The sequence below is a fragment of the Ovis aries genome, chromosome 2 (assembly GCF_016772045.2).
Source record: "Ovis aries strain OAR_USU_Benz2616 breed Rambouillet chromosome 2, ARS-UI_Ramb_v3.0, whole genome shotgun sequence".
Taxonomy (NCBI): Eukaryota; Metazoa; Chordata; class Mammalia; order Artiodactyla; family Bovidae; genus Ovis; species Ovis aries.
In genome coordinates, this window is record NC_056055.1 from 199,348,568 (window position 1) to 199,364,643 (window position 16,076).

General features: G+C 39.2%; 1 protein-coding gene across 7 annotated transcripts in view; it reads right to left on the minus strand.

The window, feature by feature from the left end:
- The window catches only part of ANKRD44 (ankyrin repeat domain 44), a 313,666-nt gene that overhangs the window by 36,183 nt on the left and 261,407 nt on the right, over positions 1–16,076 (minus strand). The window lies entirely within an intron of this gene.

Here is a 16,076-nt window from a genome sequence, read left to right on the forward strand (position 1 = left end):
CTCAGCATTTGCTATTTTTTAAAAAAGCAGCTTTCATACTTGAAAAGTTGCTCAGCTTCACCAGTCTAGAAAAATAATTCTTGTTAAATCTACTTCCCACCCAGTAGTTAGTCATAATAAAAAAATGACAACACCCAGGGTCTATTCCACTATCAAACACATATTTACTGGAGATAAGTGTTGAAAAAGACTTATGAAACTCTTATTTTCATGAAGCTTACATTCCAGAGAGAGAACACAAACCCATAAACATACACATAAGAAAATAATCTGGTAGTGAAATACGCTTATAATGAAAATAAAGTAGGGTGATGTGAAATGGAGTGACTGGGAAGCTTTTTACAGCTGACATCCAGGGGAGGCTTCTCCAAGGAGATAACAGCTAAAGCGGGAAGACACTTTAACGGTAATAGAATTGTGGCTGGAGAGCATTCTGGGAGGAGCGAGGAGTTAATGCAAATATATCAAGTGGGGATGAACAGAGTGAGCTCAAGGAATGGAAAGAATAGTGGGATGAGGGCATGATGTTGCTGAGGGTATCAGGTAAAAGACATTTTCATTGACTCTCGTTGGAAGAACAAATTGTTAAAACCTTTCTCGGCAGGTTTGTGCATATCTTTGACATCAGGAATTAATTCCTACTAAATAATTAGACAAGCACACAATGACACATGTATAAAGAAACATATTCATTTAAAAAATGTGCCCAGACACTGCTCCAGGCAGTGAAGATTCAATAATAAATAGTATATTTAAAGATCCATTTTTCTCAAGGGGTGGGGGTGTCAGGCAATAAAAGAAAGAAGTTATGTAATTATTTAGAAAGTCATAGGTGCTGTGGAGATAAAAACAGAGAAGAGTTTGGAAGGCTGGAAGAAAGGTCAGTTTGCAACTTTAAATATGAGATCAGGAAAGGTCTTACTGAGCAGGTGATGGTTAAACAAAGTATGGAGGTGGCGAGAGACCCATGTGGTATCTGGGGGAAGTACATTTCAAGCAGAGGGGTAAACAACTGCCTAGTCCTTTAGGGACAGAGATGTTTAAGGTCATTAATGAGACGGGGAACAAGGATGAGAATAACATCCCTCTCCTAGACTTCCCAACAATATTATAAACACCTGCTTTTTTAAATATCAAATTTTAAAATTTTCTGTTTTTCTGCTTAAAATAGCTAGCATGGCTTTTGTTTCCTTCAAATGCCTGGCTGATTCAAAAAGTAATACAGATTTAAGTTTTCTTAATGAGGGGTGGAGAAGGGAAAATACACCTCTCAGTACACTAGAAAGCGAAACTTCCTAACATGCTCTTTATTCATGTGGAAAAACACATTTTAAAGCCATATGTGTGGAAAGATACCATTTTCATTTCAAGAACTGTATTGATATGCCTACATATGCCAGAAAAAAAGGTGAGAAACATATACCCTAAAATGTTTAATACAGTAGCCTAAAAGTGGGAGTATAGATGATTTTTATTTTCTTATCTTTCCTGGGTTTTTTTGGTGAATGTATATTGGTTTTGTAATAAAATCACTAAAGCTATTTCTGTTTGGAATAAAAGTGATGAACATTTCTTTTCATTTACTAGAATAATGTCCACAGACCCCTAGGTAGGTCCATCCTAGACCTGGGCCTAGTTCTAGTTCTGTGGCTCTTTCTGGTTCTAGTTCTGTGGCTTCTTTCTAGCCAATAAATGTGGAAAAAAAAAAAAAGAGGTTGCATTCTCTGGCAGATCAAATATCAGTGCAAAATTGATTATCTAAAAGCACACAGTTTCAAATTTTCAAATAAAACAATACAAATAATTATATCAGAAGCATGAGGCATTATATATTTGTTTTTATTAGTGTGAGAATAGAATTTGGAACTGAAGCAATCTACAATACATTAGAATAATGAGAGTCAATTTCATTTTAACTTCAAAGCAAATAACTTTAAAAACCAATCTGCTGTACAAAGTTGAAATAAAAGCAGCCTCAACTGCTTGAAAAGGCTAGAGAACAGCTGTTCTTTGCTTTGTTTTGCAACATTATCACCTGCAAGACTTCCTGGAATTGACAGTGTGTACCAACTCCAAATCCTGTCCTAGAATGAACTTTTAATCAAAGGAACACAGAATCATTTCCACTATTATTACAAACACGATGAACAGAAGCAAGAAGACAATATACTGTTTATAGTCACAAATCAGCCATATTCCCAGGAGATTTACTATGGAAGACTATTTTTCTACATGTGTACCTTGATCATCCTAATAGCATGGGATGCTTTACTTCAGTCATTTGCTTAATGTCATCTATATGGGGGACTCTGGGTTAGGAACCAGATTCAATTGTGCAGCAAGTAGATGTGGTCACTGACCTGGGAGAGCTTTGAGGCTAGTGGGGAATCCACAGGAGTTAACAGGTAGTGAAAACTGTGAGGCAAGAGCTAGGATGGAAGATGCTATGGGAATATGAAGGAAGAGGTACCTGACATAACCTTGGGGGGGTCAAAGAAGATTCCTCTGTAAAGGAAATTTTACCCTGAGACCAGAATGGTAGGAGTCTGCCAGGCAAAGACAGAAGGGACTATTCAGGCAGAAGAAAGAGCTTGTGAGAACAGTGAGTACAACACCAAAAGCTTTAAGTTCAATAAGACTAGATTAAGTTCAATAAGACTAAATTAAGTTCAATAAGACTAGATAACATGTAGGAGTGAAGAAAGAGTGAGGAGCAATGAGGCTGTAAATGAAATCAGACAACAGATTAGGTACAGGGTGATCATATCATTACTGTCCAATCTAGGCCATTTTTCAGACTGAAACTGGGCTGGGATAATAGCTGTAAGGGCTTCCCTGGTGGCTCAGATGGTAAAATATCTGCCTGCAGTGCAGGAGACCTGGGTTTGATCCCTGGATCAGGAAAATCCCCTGGAGGAGGAAATGGCAACCCCCTCCAGTATTCTTGCCTAGGAAATCCCATGGACCGAGGAGCCTGGTGGGCTACAGTCCATGGGATCACAAAGAGTTGGACAAGATTGAGCAACTAACACTTCTACTTTAAACAGCTGTAAAGCAGAGCATCAAATCAGGATAATTCCTGAGACTCACTGAAGTGCTTTTAACGGGGAAGAGGCATGATCATGGTCAGATTCTTGGGTTTCATGAAAACGCTTTAACTGCAGTGTGGCAAATGAACTGCAGTGGTGCTTGGGGTAGGTGAGGACTGCAACTCTAGGAGCAGGGAGATCGGTTAGGCTATTTCGACTATGAGATTGACAAATTGTGAATTAAGTTGCTGAGAACTGATGGTGGCCTGTCCTGCAGAAGAGGCAGAGGAAATGGAAGGAAGTGGGAATATTCAGGACTTTTATGTATTCATTCAATAATTACTTATTGAGTGCTGCGCCAGATACTGAGATTTCCAGTTCTCAAATAGTTCCTACCCACATGAACCTTAGAGTCCAAAAGGCATAATGGGCACCATTCATTGACTGAACAATGCAGGAAGGGGAAAGAAGAATCAAGAATGACATTCAGTTTTCTTGCTTTGATAACAGGGTGAATGGTGACGCCTTCTTTAAGACAAGAAACAAAGAGAAGGCACAAGATGAGGGGAAGGAAAATGCACTGAATTTTAGTTTGAAGTGCTTCTGGGACATTCAAGGCTAGATGTCCACTGGACAGATGGATAAAATGTTTGAAGCTTAGAAGAGAGATCTGGGCAGGAGTAACGAATTTGGCAATCATTAGCAATGGCTGAGACAGGACCCCTTCACTGTGGATGAGATTGCCTGGGAGAAAGTGTAGTGAGAGAGGACCTAAGCCTCAGGAACCTCAATTATTTAGGGTTTGGAAGAGAGTCTGTAAAGGGGGCTTGAGAAGAGGAGGGTTCAGACAGGTAGGAGGAAAACCTGGAGAATGAGGAGATGATGATGGTGGTGGTGGTGATGATGACGGTGGTGGAGCCCATGATTACTATGATATGAAGGTGGTGCTGGTGATCAACGATACTGTCATCTCACTGATGACAACCAAAAATTATTAAGCATTTACTATGAGTTAAGCATCCCTCAAACTCCAGTACTTTGGCCACCTCATACAAAGAGTTGACTCATTGGGAAAGAATCTGATGCTGGGAGGGATTGGGGGCAGGAGGAGAAGGGGACGACAGAGGATGAGATGGCTGGATGGCATCACCGACTCGATGGACGTGAGTCTGAGTGAACTCCGGGAGTTGGTGATGGACAGGGAGGCCTGGCGTGCTGCGATTCATGGGGTCACAAAGAGTCAGACACGGCTGAGCGACTGAAATGAACCGAACTGAACTGAACTGAAGCATTCCATAGATCATCTCAACCCATCCTCAGAAATCCATTAAGTAACTTGCTCAAGTTTGCACAGCCTGGAAAATACAAATCATGGAATTGAACCCATGTCTAACTCAAAACCCATGTTCTTTATCCCACAAAACACCTTCCTATCAACTGATAAGCTGAGACTTTTCCCTGATATCTCAAAGGAAAAAAAAAAGGGATGAGGGTAGGAAACATGAAGAGTTTTTTTACGTGCATTTTTTTTTTTAAGTATGTGAGTCTTTTTATGTCTCTAACTTCAACAATTCCCTTTGATTTTTGAGATTTTCCTCTTTATTTCCTAAGTAGTGGTAAGTAGTCTTTTTAGTTACACAGCAGTCAAAGGGAACCTTAACTGGAATCTGGCTTCTCTAAGATGCCTCTTCCTTTGGTGATTCTTCTTTGTTAGTTAAGAAGGCAATGTGAAAAAGTAGGGAGAAAAGAAATCTGCAAGTCATTCAAAAGTGACATTTACATTTAGACTTCTCTTTCTAATTTAAAATTGATTCTAAACATATCAAGTCCAAGGGATGAGGCAGATACACAGCACTTCTCAGAGACTCGACTCTGCATAAATGTCTCAGGGGAGGAACATGGGGCCCAAGAGAGACAGAGAGCTCCCAGCATGACTCATTATACAAACTCATGCTTAAGCCTGTAGTCTGCAATATTACTGGAAAATAACATTGCTCTACAGAAATCACCCTCAACCTACCTTGTCAAAATCCGAAATAGAATGGTTCTTTTTTTTGTTTGTTTGTTTGTTTTTTTAGAATGGTTCTTTTGAAACACAGTTATAGCTAGGAATACATGCTGAAGAAGCAGTATCATAAAAAGCAATGAGTTCTGCACACAAATCTTATAGTTATAAATCAAGTAATATAAATTTATATGTATAATACCAAGCAAACAAGTTATAACTTTCTTTATTTTAGGACCAATTCCACTTAATATATCCTCTGGCTTATCATCAACATTTACACAATCCATGAATTCACGTGCTAGTTTCCATGTTGAATTATACTCATAAATCCAACGTACACATCCAGTATGTTGCCATCAGTTTCTACTGGCACAATAAAACGTTTACACTCACTTCAAGGATTGACTTGGTTCTCTGCCTAAACAAACTATTATAATGGCTGTTTTAATAAAGCCTTTATCTGGACTACTTAATCTTACTCTTTGTTATCTATAAAATCTCAGAAATGCTGCTCTTCTCAACTGATCAATCATTTATGAAGCTTGTATAAGAGAGCCTAGCACTGCTTGAGCCCACAGCCTCCTATCACCTTGCATTTGCCAAGACTCTCTCGGCCAAGAAAACCCAGAAGGTCTGAGATTTAAGCTACTCCCAACCCCAATGACAAGTAAAGATGGGCATCTGAGGTGGGAATTAAGAGAAAAAAGCTAGGGTGAGAGCAAGCAGACTTTGTTTGTGAAACATGAACCCTCTATTTCAACTGGATGGTGGTGGTGGTGGTGGCTGGGATGTTCTCTAACTTTGGGGGGCTGAGAAAACGATTGTATAAATATTATAGAAATTCATAGGACATTTTTTTGAGTTTGGAAAGCATTTCCACAGGACTGGAGGGCTCACACAAAGAACACCTCAGTGTCTTAGATTTAAAAGCAGCAGAGGTAATAGAAGGCCAAGTTTAAGCCTCTTTCTCTATAAACTGAATCTGTGATGATAAAATCAAGAATAAATATGAACTTGACGGTATGCCAACTGGCCGTTGGGTTAACAAAACAGTGATCTTATCCAAAATTGAGAGGAAACACATAAATATTACACTTTATAAGTGCTTTATAAGTAGTATGGCTTATGACTGGTTATTTGAAAACATGGCAAGGAAAAACTCAGAGATCTCAAGAGAACTTCAGCTGATCTAAACCAGTTTCTAAATGTGTTATTTAAGAAAGCAAGTGTGGCTCAGACTGTAAAAAACAGAAAGGTGTAGCCTGTGAGGTAACCCCCGTCCTGGTCAGTTCTGGTTAGACTCCTACTACTAGTTTCCACAGGTTAGCAGGGAGGGGAGGAGTTAGAAAACCAGTCAGAAAATATCAACAAGGTGCTCTTGAGGAAAGCATTTAGAATGGATGTATTTATCTTTTAGCAGTGAGAACTGAAAGGACATTTATGAGTATTCAAGTCTGTAAAGGGCTGGAAGCAGACCAAGACCCCTTGGAAAGCTGGCATCTCTGTCAGAAATTCTATTTCACATTCCACTTGTCTATGCTTGAGAATGAGATGCTATTTGGGCAACCTCAAGGCTGACCCGGAGTCCAATCTGCTGTGACCTGACTCTGGCTCAAGCCAGAAGAGGGGGCTGAGTCTGCAGAAGTTTCAGACCACCCAGCCTGTGTCCACACTCCATTGAGAGGCTCCCAGGGCCCCAGGAGAGTGCTTGGGGTACCTCACAGGTCTTTCAGTCTCAGAATTAATATGATGTTCCAGGCTGTACTGGACCCCAGCGAACTCCTGGTCTTTGGGCCTAGCCCAAAATAAACTAGCTTCCTCATGATGACATATGGGTAACAGCAGTGACTATCTGTTTCTCAGGATTCTGCTCACACCACTTCACAGCTATTAGAAAAAGCTGTGTTGCTTGAAATTGTTATTAGCAACAATTACCGGAAACTCACTGGCTCCTAGAGATGTATGAATCTAATCTAATTTCTGCCTCCTCCACTCAATTCCATAAGTAAGGAGCCATTAACTCTCTATACTTGTGCAAGTCAAGGTCTATGCAACTTCAAAAGGAGATAACACAAATTAAGGCGGGCACTACTAGAAGCTTAGGTTCTTGGGAGCTGATTTTGATTACTCTGCTTATCTCCTCCCTCCAGTGTGTATTCAGTTCCTGGTGATTTCCTTGCCAATTAAAAGGCAGAAGAGCCTGTAGTATGTGTATGGAAGGCTAATGAAACCTGCTGTGAAGATAAAGGCAAATACAAGATACAAAATGCATGGTGTTCAAAAACTATCTTGCAAGAGGCCTTAAAAATGTTCATCTACTTTGACCCATAAACCTACTTCAGACTCTATCCTGAGAATGTATTAAGCTCAAAGCCACTCGAGTGAAACAGTGATAAACAACCTAAAGAGAAGAATGTCTATGTTGTGATTGATCCAACACTTGAAAATTTATTTAGCTTTAAAAATGTTTACCAAGTGTTTTTAATAGCATTGGGAAAGGATCATTCAGAATATTTTATGGAAAAATAACAAATGTATAAAACTGCATATTTAATATTATCTCATATATGTAGAAAATAAAATATGTGAGAAGGAGACTAGAAGGAAACATACCAAGAGGGTTAAAAATAACTGCTTTGAGGTAGAGGGACTTTGGGTGTTTAATTTTTTCTTTTCACTTTTCTACATATTCTAAACTTTCTACAACAAATACAGATTACTCTAATAAAGAATAAAATAAATTTGTATTTAAAAGTGAGATAGTTGAGTCAGATGATTTCCAAGGTCCCTTTAGCATCATATTCAGTAAAAATTTATGAGGAGGGGAGAGTCCAATATTTTCATGACTATATTTCTGGTATTCTTTACTAAATCAATAATATCAGTTTGGCTAGTTAACTGTTGGTTGAGTACATTCCTTCATGGCCATTAAATTGCAAATTTCTTAGAGGCAGAGACTACCTATTCCTTGCAGAAGGTATTCAACAATGTTTACTGAATTTAATTTAAATCTGATAAGAGAATGAGAGAGCACTGGAGGAATTAATTACAGGGTGATAACACATTTGCTTCCCTGCTTTGACACTGCAATACTATAAAAACATTACTGGAATCTTATATTTTGAATGAAATTTTCCCTTTAGAAAAACCATGTGAATACAGTATTCACTGCTACTTTTAATAAATCAACTAACCAGCAAAACAAACAAACCTGATCTTTCACAGAACATGGTCTTATAACTGAAAAATGCTCAAGGCTAAGCATGTCCTTCTAAACCACAATGTCAGACCCCAATGCCAGGTAGAGGTAGAACTCATCCTGAGGTGACCCTATGGACTTCAGTTATAAGGAAGCAAAGAAGACTAATATCAAATTAAATTTTTATACAATCAATTGACCAATACCACGAAGAAGGTAAGATACTAGCAAAAGAATTCTAAACATAGTTTGTGGTTTCAAATACATACATCAGTCCAGAGAAAGCCATACAATGTGTTTTTGAAATAATGAAACAGTAGAACTCTTTTTATCTTGCCATGAGCATTCCAGATAAGGAAGAATATTAAAATTAACTCAAGAAATAAGTCACTCCCTTTAGGGATAAGATTTCATGGTTCCTGAAAACACAAGAACTTATCTAAGGTTGAAGCCAAAACTGATCATGAAGGAACAAGGATTTTAACTCACTGAAGGAGTTGCAAAGAATCACTGCAGAAGTCATCCCAAATGTGAAAAAATCATCCGAGTGCTCCCTATTATTATTATTTTCGAGGCTCCATGGCAGCTTTGGATTTTAATGATTTAACTCATGCTCAGAATTCCTAAGTTCAGTTTTTTCCAAGCTGAATAAAAATATAAAATGACTATATCTGGATTAAACAGAACCAGAAGGAATAATTCACCTTAATAAAGACATTATTCTCTCTCGTGCCATAATTTCCTATAACTGAATTTGGTTTCATGCTTTTGTCTGGGCAGTGAGCCAAAAGAGGGAAGGAATATTGATGTCTTGGAGATAGGACAGAAAAGAGAGAGAGCTGAAAAGTATCCCTATGAAAATCTCTGAGGAACAGGCTGTAGCCAAAAGCAAATCTCAAAACACCAACCTTAGATAAAGTGTATGCCTTGACTGCTGATACCAGCAAAGTTTGTCTTTGGGGCACCCTAAGTGGTGCTAGGGATGGGATAGTGATAATTATAGCAAGGAATTTGCTTACAACAGAAAACTTGGGCTCTTCTCTTGATATTCATAATAAAGGAATTAGCCTAGACTATACCTACCTCCTGGAGAAGGCAATGGCACCCCACTCCAGTACTCTTGCCTGGAAAAATCCCACGGACAGAGGAGGGGCCTGGTAGGCTGCAGTCCATGGGGTCGCTAAGTCGGACATGACTGAGCGACTTCACTTTAACTTTTCACTTTCATCCATTGGAGAAGGAAATGGCAACCCATTCCAATGTTCTTGCCTGGAGAATCCCAGGGACAGGGGAGCCCGGTGGGCTGCCATCTATGGGGTCGCACAGAGTCAGGCACGACTGAAGCGACTTAGCAGCAGCAGCAGCATACCTACCTCCTCCTGAACTTTGCAGAGTAATTCAAAAGTTAAGGTCACTCTTCTATATCAGCAGTGAGTTCAACACAGTTGGTATATTAAATTGGTATATTCAGTCTGAGTTACCTGATTCTCTTTTGGATCCCAGCATTACATGTGTGTTGTGGTGATGGTGTGGTGATGGTGGGGTGTGTGTGTATGTGAAGGGGCAGGGATGGGGGGAGGAACACAAGAGCAAAATGTCTATTTTAACCACCATCAGCATACTTGGGTAACATGCTGTTAGTTGCTAAGTCATGTCCAACTCCTTGAGAGCCCAAGGACTGCAGCATGCCAGGCTTCCTTGTCTTTCATGATTTCCAAGAGTTTTCTCAAACTCATGTTTATTGAATTGGAGATGCCATCCAATGATCTCATGCTCAGTCACCTCCTTCTCCTCCTGCCCTCAATCTTTCCCAGCATCAAGGTCTTTTCAAATGAGTCAGTTCTTTGCATCAGGTGGGCCAAAGGATTGGAGTTTCAGCTTCAACATCAGTCCTTCCAAGGAACACTCAGGACTAATCTCCTTTAGGGTAGACTGGCTGGATCTCCTTGAAGTCCAAGGGACTCTCAAAAGTCTTCTCCAACACCAAAGTTGAAAGCATCAATTCTTTGGCATTTGGCCTTCTTTATGATCCAACTCGCACATCCATACATGACTACTGAAAAAACCGTAGCTTTGATGATATGGACCTTTGTCGGCAAAGTGATGTCTCTGCTTTTGAATATGCTGTCTCGGTTTGTCATAGGTCTTCTTCCAAGGAGCAAGCGTCTTTTAATTTCATGACTGCAGTCACCATCCACAGGGATTTTGGAGCCCAAGAAAATAAATATGCCACTGTTTCCATGTTTCCCATCTATTTGCCATGAAGTGATGGGACCGGATGCCATGATTTAAGCTTTTCGAACATTGGGTTTTAAGCCAGCTTTTTCATTCTCCTCTTTCAGCCTCATCAAAAGGCTCTTTAGTTCCTCTTCACTTTCTGCCATTAGGGTGGTTATCATCCGCACATGTGACGTTACTGATATTTCTCCCAGCAATCTTGATTCCAGCTTGTGCTTCTTCCAGCCCAGCATTTCTCATGATGTACTCTGCATATATGTTAAATAAGCAGGGTGACAATATACAGCCTCGATGTCCTCTTTTTTCCATTTGGAACCAGTCTGTTGTTCCATGTCCAGTTCTAAGTGTTGCTTCTTGACTTGCGTACAGGTTTGTTTTGCTGGAGACATGTAAGGCGCTCTTGTATTCCCATCTCTTTAAGAATTTGCAAGTTTGTTGTGATCCACACAATCAAAGGCTTTAGCATAGTCAATTAAGCAGAACTAGATGTTTTTCTGGAATTCCCTTGCTTTCTCTATGATCCAACAGATGTGGGCAATTTGATCTCTGGTTCCTCTGCCTTTTCTAAATCCAGTTTATACATCTGGAAGTTTCTCGGTTCAAGTACCACTAAAGCCTAGCTTGAAGGATTTTGAGCATTACCTTGCTAGCATGTGAAAAGAGCACAATTGTACCTTACTTTGAATATTATTTGGCACTGCCCTTTTTTGGGATTGGAATGAAAACTGACGTTTTCTAGTCCTGTGACCATTGCTGAGTTTTCCAAATGTGCTAGCATATTATATTGAGTGCAGGTCTTTAACAGCATCATCTTTTAAGATCTGAAATAGCTCAGCGGAATTCCATCACCTCCACTAGCTTTGTTCATTTAGGAAAAAGAACTAGAAGGATAAATACCAAGAGGTTCTTGATAAGATTCCCTATTGTTAAGAAAAATGATTCAAAACTTATAAATTATGCAAAGAGGATAATTCCATGTCCCTTTAAAAACCACACAGAGGCATTGTTTTAACAAGCCCACCCAGGGATTGATTTTTAGTAAAATGTTAATTAAGGGGTCAGTCTCAATGAAGTTACATTTTGACTTGTAGATCTGTTTCCTCTAGAAATACACATTATTTCTGTGTGGTGGAAAAGATAACTCTGGATACAATAGCTTATTTCTCCTTTGGATGGTAACAAGTTTTGTATTTAACTTAACAATCTTACTCTAATATTATTTTATTAAACTGTCTATGAACGCTCTATTCTGCAAATGCTCGGTGAATTAGCTTTAGCATCTTAGTGGTTCCACCATTACTTAATGAGATTTTAAAAAATCTTCCTTTTCTCCTATTATGAGAGTTTCATTTAAAAATTTTTGAGGCGTATACTCTGACATTACTCATCAGCACCAATCTTCATACAAGACCTCAAAAGTCTTAAGATCCATTGAAAATGCCTATAAAAATCTACCCCCATCAATGTCGTTCCACAATAGACTCTCCTTGGGACACTGAGAGAACTTGAGGAGGTGCCTTCCTCACCTTCTGAAGGAGCTTGTGCAGATGCAGGGCAGACAGAGCCATGCCATCCCATGATCAGAAAATCAATTTGACTGGATTTCCAATGAACTCTTCAAGCCCTAAGACTGAGGACTCATGGGCTCCCCTCCACTCTTCACATATCTACTTTATCCAGAGAATCATGGTAGTGGCCAAGATCTTTTCAACTGGGGATGAAGGCCTCATGGTCTGTACCCACTCATTTTTCTCCCAGGAACCGTTGCCAGATAACAACACTGCCCTCTTCTCACCCTCAGTCTATGCAAAGAGAGGAGGCCTGCCTTGGAGCACTACATCCATTCAGCACATTTCAGGGGACTCACAGCGCACCACCTCTTCTCCCTTTCTGGCCTACTCTCCGATTTGGAATCCTAGACAGAACTGCAGGCAACCTCTCTCCAGGCAGACGCGTACAGGACTTAAATCTCAATTCACCTACAGCCCAAGAGGGAGACCCCTCTCCCCTCCCTATTTTACCTCTCTTTAAAAATAAATCTCCCTGCAGAAGAAAATGAAATACACAATAAAGCATAGATCATTTATGACTGAAAGCAAGAGCACACTAACTTCATTTAAGCTAAATAAGATCATTCAAAGAATTTTTTCTCCCAAAGCTCATAAAATTTCATTTCTTTTAATCATATCTTCATTTATCTATGATGACTATTCTGCCATGGTTATTTTACTGGTATAGGCATTACAAAAATATAAGAAAATTACGGTTTTATAGGATATACACAAAAATCATGGCAGAGTTCTATGTTCTTTAGCATAATGAATTGTGATGCTCCTTAGTCTGATTTTTTGTGTGTCAATTTGAAAAATAATCCCTTCTGTGGGTCCTTCTGCTGTGGATCCTCCTTAGGCATACACTCTACCTCTGATAATTATGCCTTTTCTTAATTGAAGGGGTTGCTGGGAGCCCGCCTGTAGGCAGGCATTTTGACAAATCTAGCCCTCCTGGATTTTCTTTCTGTGAGGTGTCAGGCCGTCCATCCATGTCTGACTTCTGTCATCTTGTCCTTTGGCTATTACTGAACAGGAAATACTGACCCTTCCTTCCAGAGCAGCCAACATTCTTGGGAGAAAGGGGGAGACACTGTCCATAGGATTTAATTCCTATTCCTTTCCATTTCATCCTCTCATTCCACACTTTCCCCTCTACTACAACAACCACAACCCAAGCCCCCTTTTCATGATAGTTATGTAAATAACTATCAGTCTCTTGGGGAACACACACACCTTCCCAACCACCACAACACAAAATATGATTTGCGGTCCAAACCTTGAGAGCCCAGGGATAACTCATGAATTTTAATGAATTTTAAAATCAGGCCCTATGCTATTTTGTCTCTCTTTTTGTTTCACATATCCAGCAATTCTAAAAATTAGTCATGTTCGGCTATGGCAAGAATGAAGAATCTTCAGCAAACAGCATCCGTCATTTAAAACACACTAAAACTTGTGAATTTGAGCCACTAGGATGCAAAGAGAGCCATTTCACCAATTTGGGAGTGTCTTTGCCTCCTTTCCCATCTGTTGTTTGTCTTTTCTTTCTTGCTGTTAATTAGCTCTTTGAACAGAAGGTGTAAGAGGCAGGGGTATTCAATTCAATAAAGTATATCACTAAGGTTCTCACAGTACTAACAGTGATCATTCTTGCTGTTTGCTTATACTTTCAATAAAGGGATTAGAAAGACAATTGAAACTATCTTTTAAAATTAAGTTTTCATATCACCCATGCACTTACCTTCTACCTCATTCCCATTAATGAAAGAAAACCTTAGAATGTTGTGTAACTTCACATCACTAAGACAAGCAATTTAAAAGATATCTATATTCTGGTAATGTTCTCCCCTAGGGGCTCAGCAGTCAAGAATCCGCCTGCCAAGGCAGGAAACATGGGTCCGATTCCTGGACCCATTGGGAATATCCCCTGGAGAAGGAAATGGCAATCTACTCCAATATTCTTGCCTGGGAAATCCCATAGACAGAGGAGCCTGGCAGGCTACAGTCCATGGGGTCCCAAAAGAGTCAGATGTGACTTAGAGACTAAGAGACTAACAACAAGATATTCTTGTAAAGTTTTTTCCTTGTTGCTCCCAATTATCTGTCAGAATGACTTTGCTCTGGTTTGAGCAAGGCTTTATTAAACAAACTCTACATGTGTTCTCTAAAAGCTGTGGAAAAATCTAATTTGGATGAAGTCCTGTTTTGTTTTTTTTTTTTTTTTAATTTGGAGCTTCAAACATGTCAGAGTGTAGCTGAAAGGCAGCTGTAAAAAATTCAGAGTTCCATTAAAAAAAATAGGTGACACTGTTAGCTCTGCACTGTTTAAACTAAGATACCTTCATTTGCTGTGCAAGAGCACAGATGTCAAATTTGGACCCTATTTTCTTCACCCTTTGAAAATAAACACTGTATCATAGGTCCTTTAATTTAGAGTATGGGTTATTTAGGAACACATTTGAAAATAAAAACTCTAACTTCCCTTCTGATCACCATGTTCATAAAGCAGGTCACTGAAAGTCAAATCAGAATGATCTATTTACAAAATCTAGCATCAAATATAAAATAAGTTGTAATAGAAATGTTTTCAGTTTTTGACTTTTTTCTCTTAAAGTCAAAGGATCAGTGATCAAAGGATTAAAGTCAAGAAAGCATATCTTAAAAGAACAAGATCACAACTGGCAGGCCATTTTCCTTTCTGTTTACTCTCTATATCCTTTGGAATTTTAATTACTAATACCTATGGCAATAAACATAATTGCATAAAAATCTTGGGGAGACTTCTCTGTGTGTCATTATAATAAAAAGGTGGGTTTTTTTCTTCAGATATTCTCTTACATCCTGAATTGTTCTGAAATTGCCTGAATGGTTGAAAAACAAAATGAATGTTGAATTGCACACCAATTCCTGCAGCTTTTGGTTGCATACTCCAATTTTAAAGTCTGGCCCTTAATGAATGTTTTCCTCAGGGGAGTGCTTTATATTTATTTATGATGATCAATTTTTAAGTATATGCCTGAAAAGTGCCATGATCCTGATAAATGCCCAAACAAGCCAAAGCACATACGGAGATTGCACCTGGTCTTAAAATATTAAAGTAAAGCCATCAATTTGTAAATAGTTTATGCAGATTCCTAGCTCTGCCATAAAAGAGGTATACGAAGGAAGTTTTATGTCTAAGCAAAAAAATTTTAAATATAGCTTAATTTTAGCATGTACTTGCTGAAACAGCTTTGAAAAAAGTTTCCAAGTTGGTGCTCAGGGAGAGTGCTGGATTGGAAAGATTAACTCAAGACTATTAAAATTAAATATTGATGGTGGATTTTATTAAAATGCCAAAAGAATTGTCAAAGGTTCTGATAATTTCATAAATAATCTCACAGCTTGAATCACCACTTGGATCTTTCTTCCTTTTCTGCTTTTCCATTTAGGAAATAGGAAGGCCGAGCAACTCCATCAGTGTGGCTATGCAAGCTTGTGGTATGTTGTTTTCGCGGCCATTTTCTCTTCACTCTGCTGAATGCACAGTTCTTTTTATTCTTCTACATGCTGATAAATCTGTCTTCATTTTACTTTCCTTCCTCAGTTGCAGAAGTTATACTGTTGTGCTTTCTCCGCTACAGTAATGAGGCCAGGTTATTGCAATCTTCAATGCTCTGAAGGCATTTTACTTTTAACAGGATACAACCCTCAACAACAGAGACTTAAACTCCTCCTCCATAACTCTGAGATAAACCCCACCTGTAGCGCTGTGTTTATTTCCAGCCCTGTGTTCACTTTCCCTGGCAGGTAGCCTAAAAGCATCCTCAAGAGGATGAGAGAGAGAATTAGAAGTTCAGGTCTTTGTTCTTCTTCCTCTGTCTAGAGCCAGGTTTGGAAGGTTACTCTTCTAAATACCACTGGTCACTCTGATGAGCTTAACTTTCCTTGTAAGTTAACCTTTGAGTGCACCACAACTACTTAGCCTGTGCTCTGAAGCCTGGGAACCATAACTAGTGAGCCCAAGAAGAGTGGCTTCTCTTGTTTCCCATGCTCTGCAACAAGGGAAG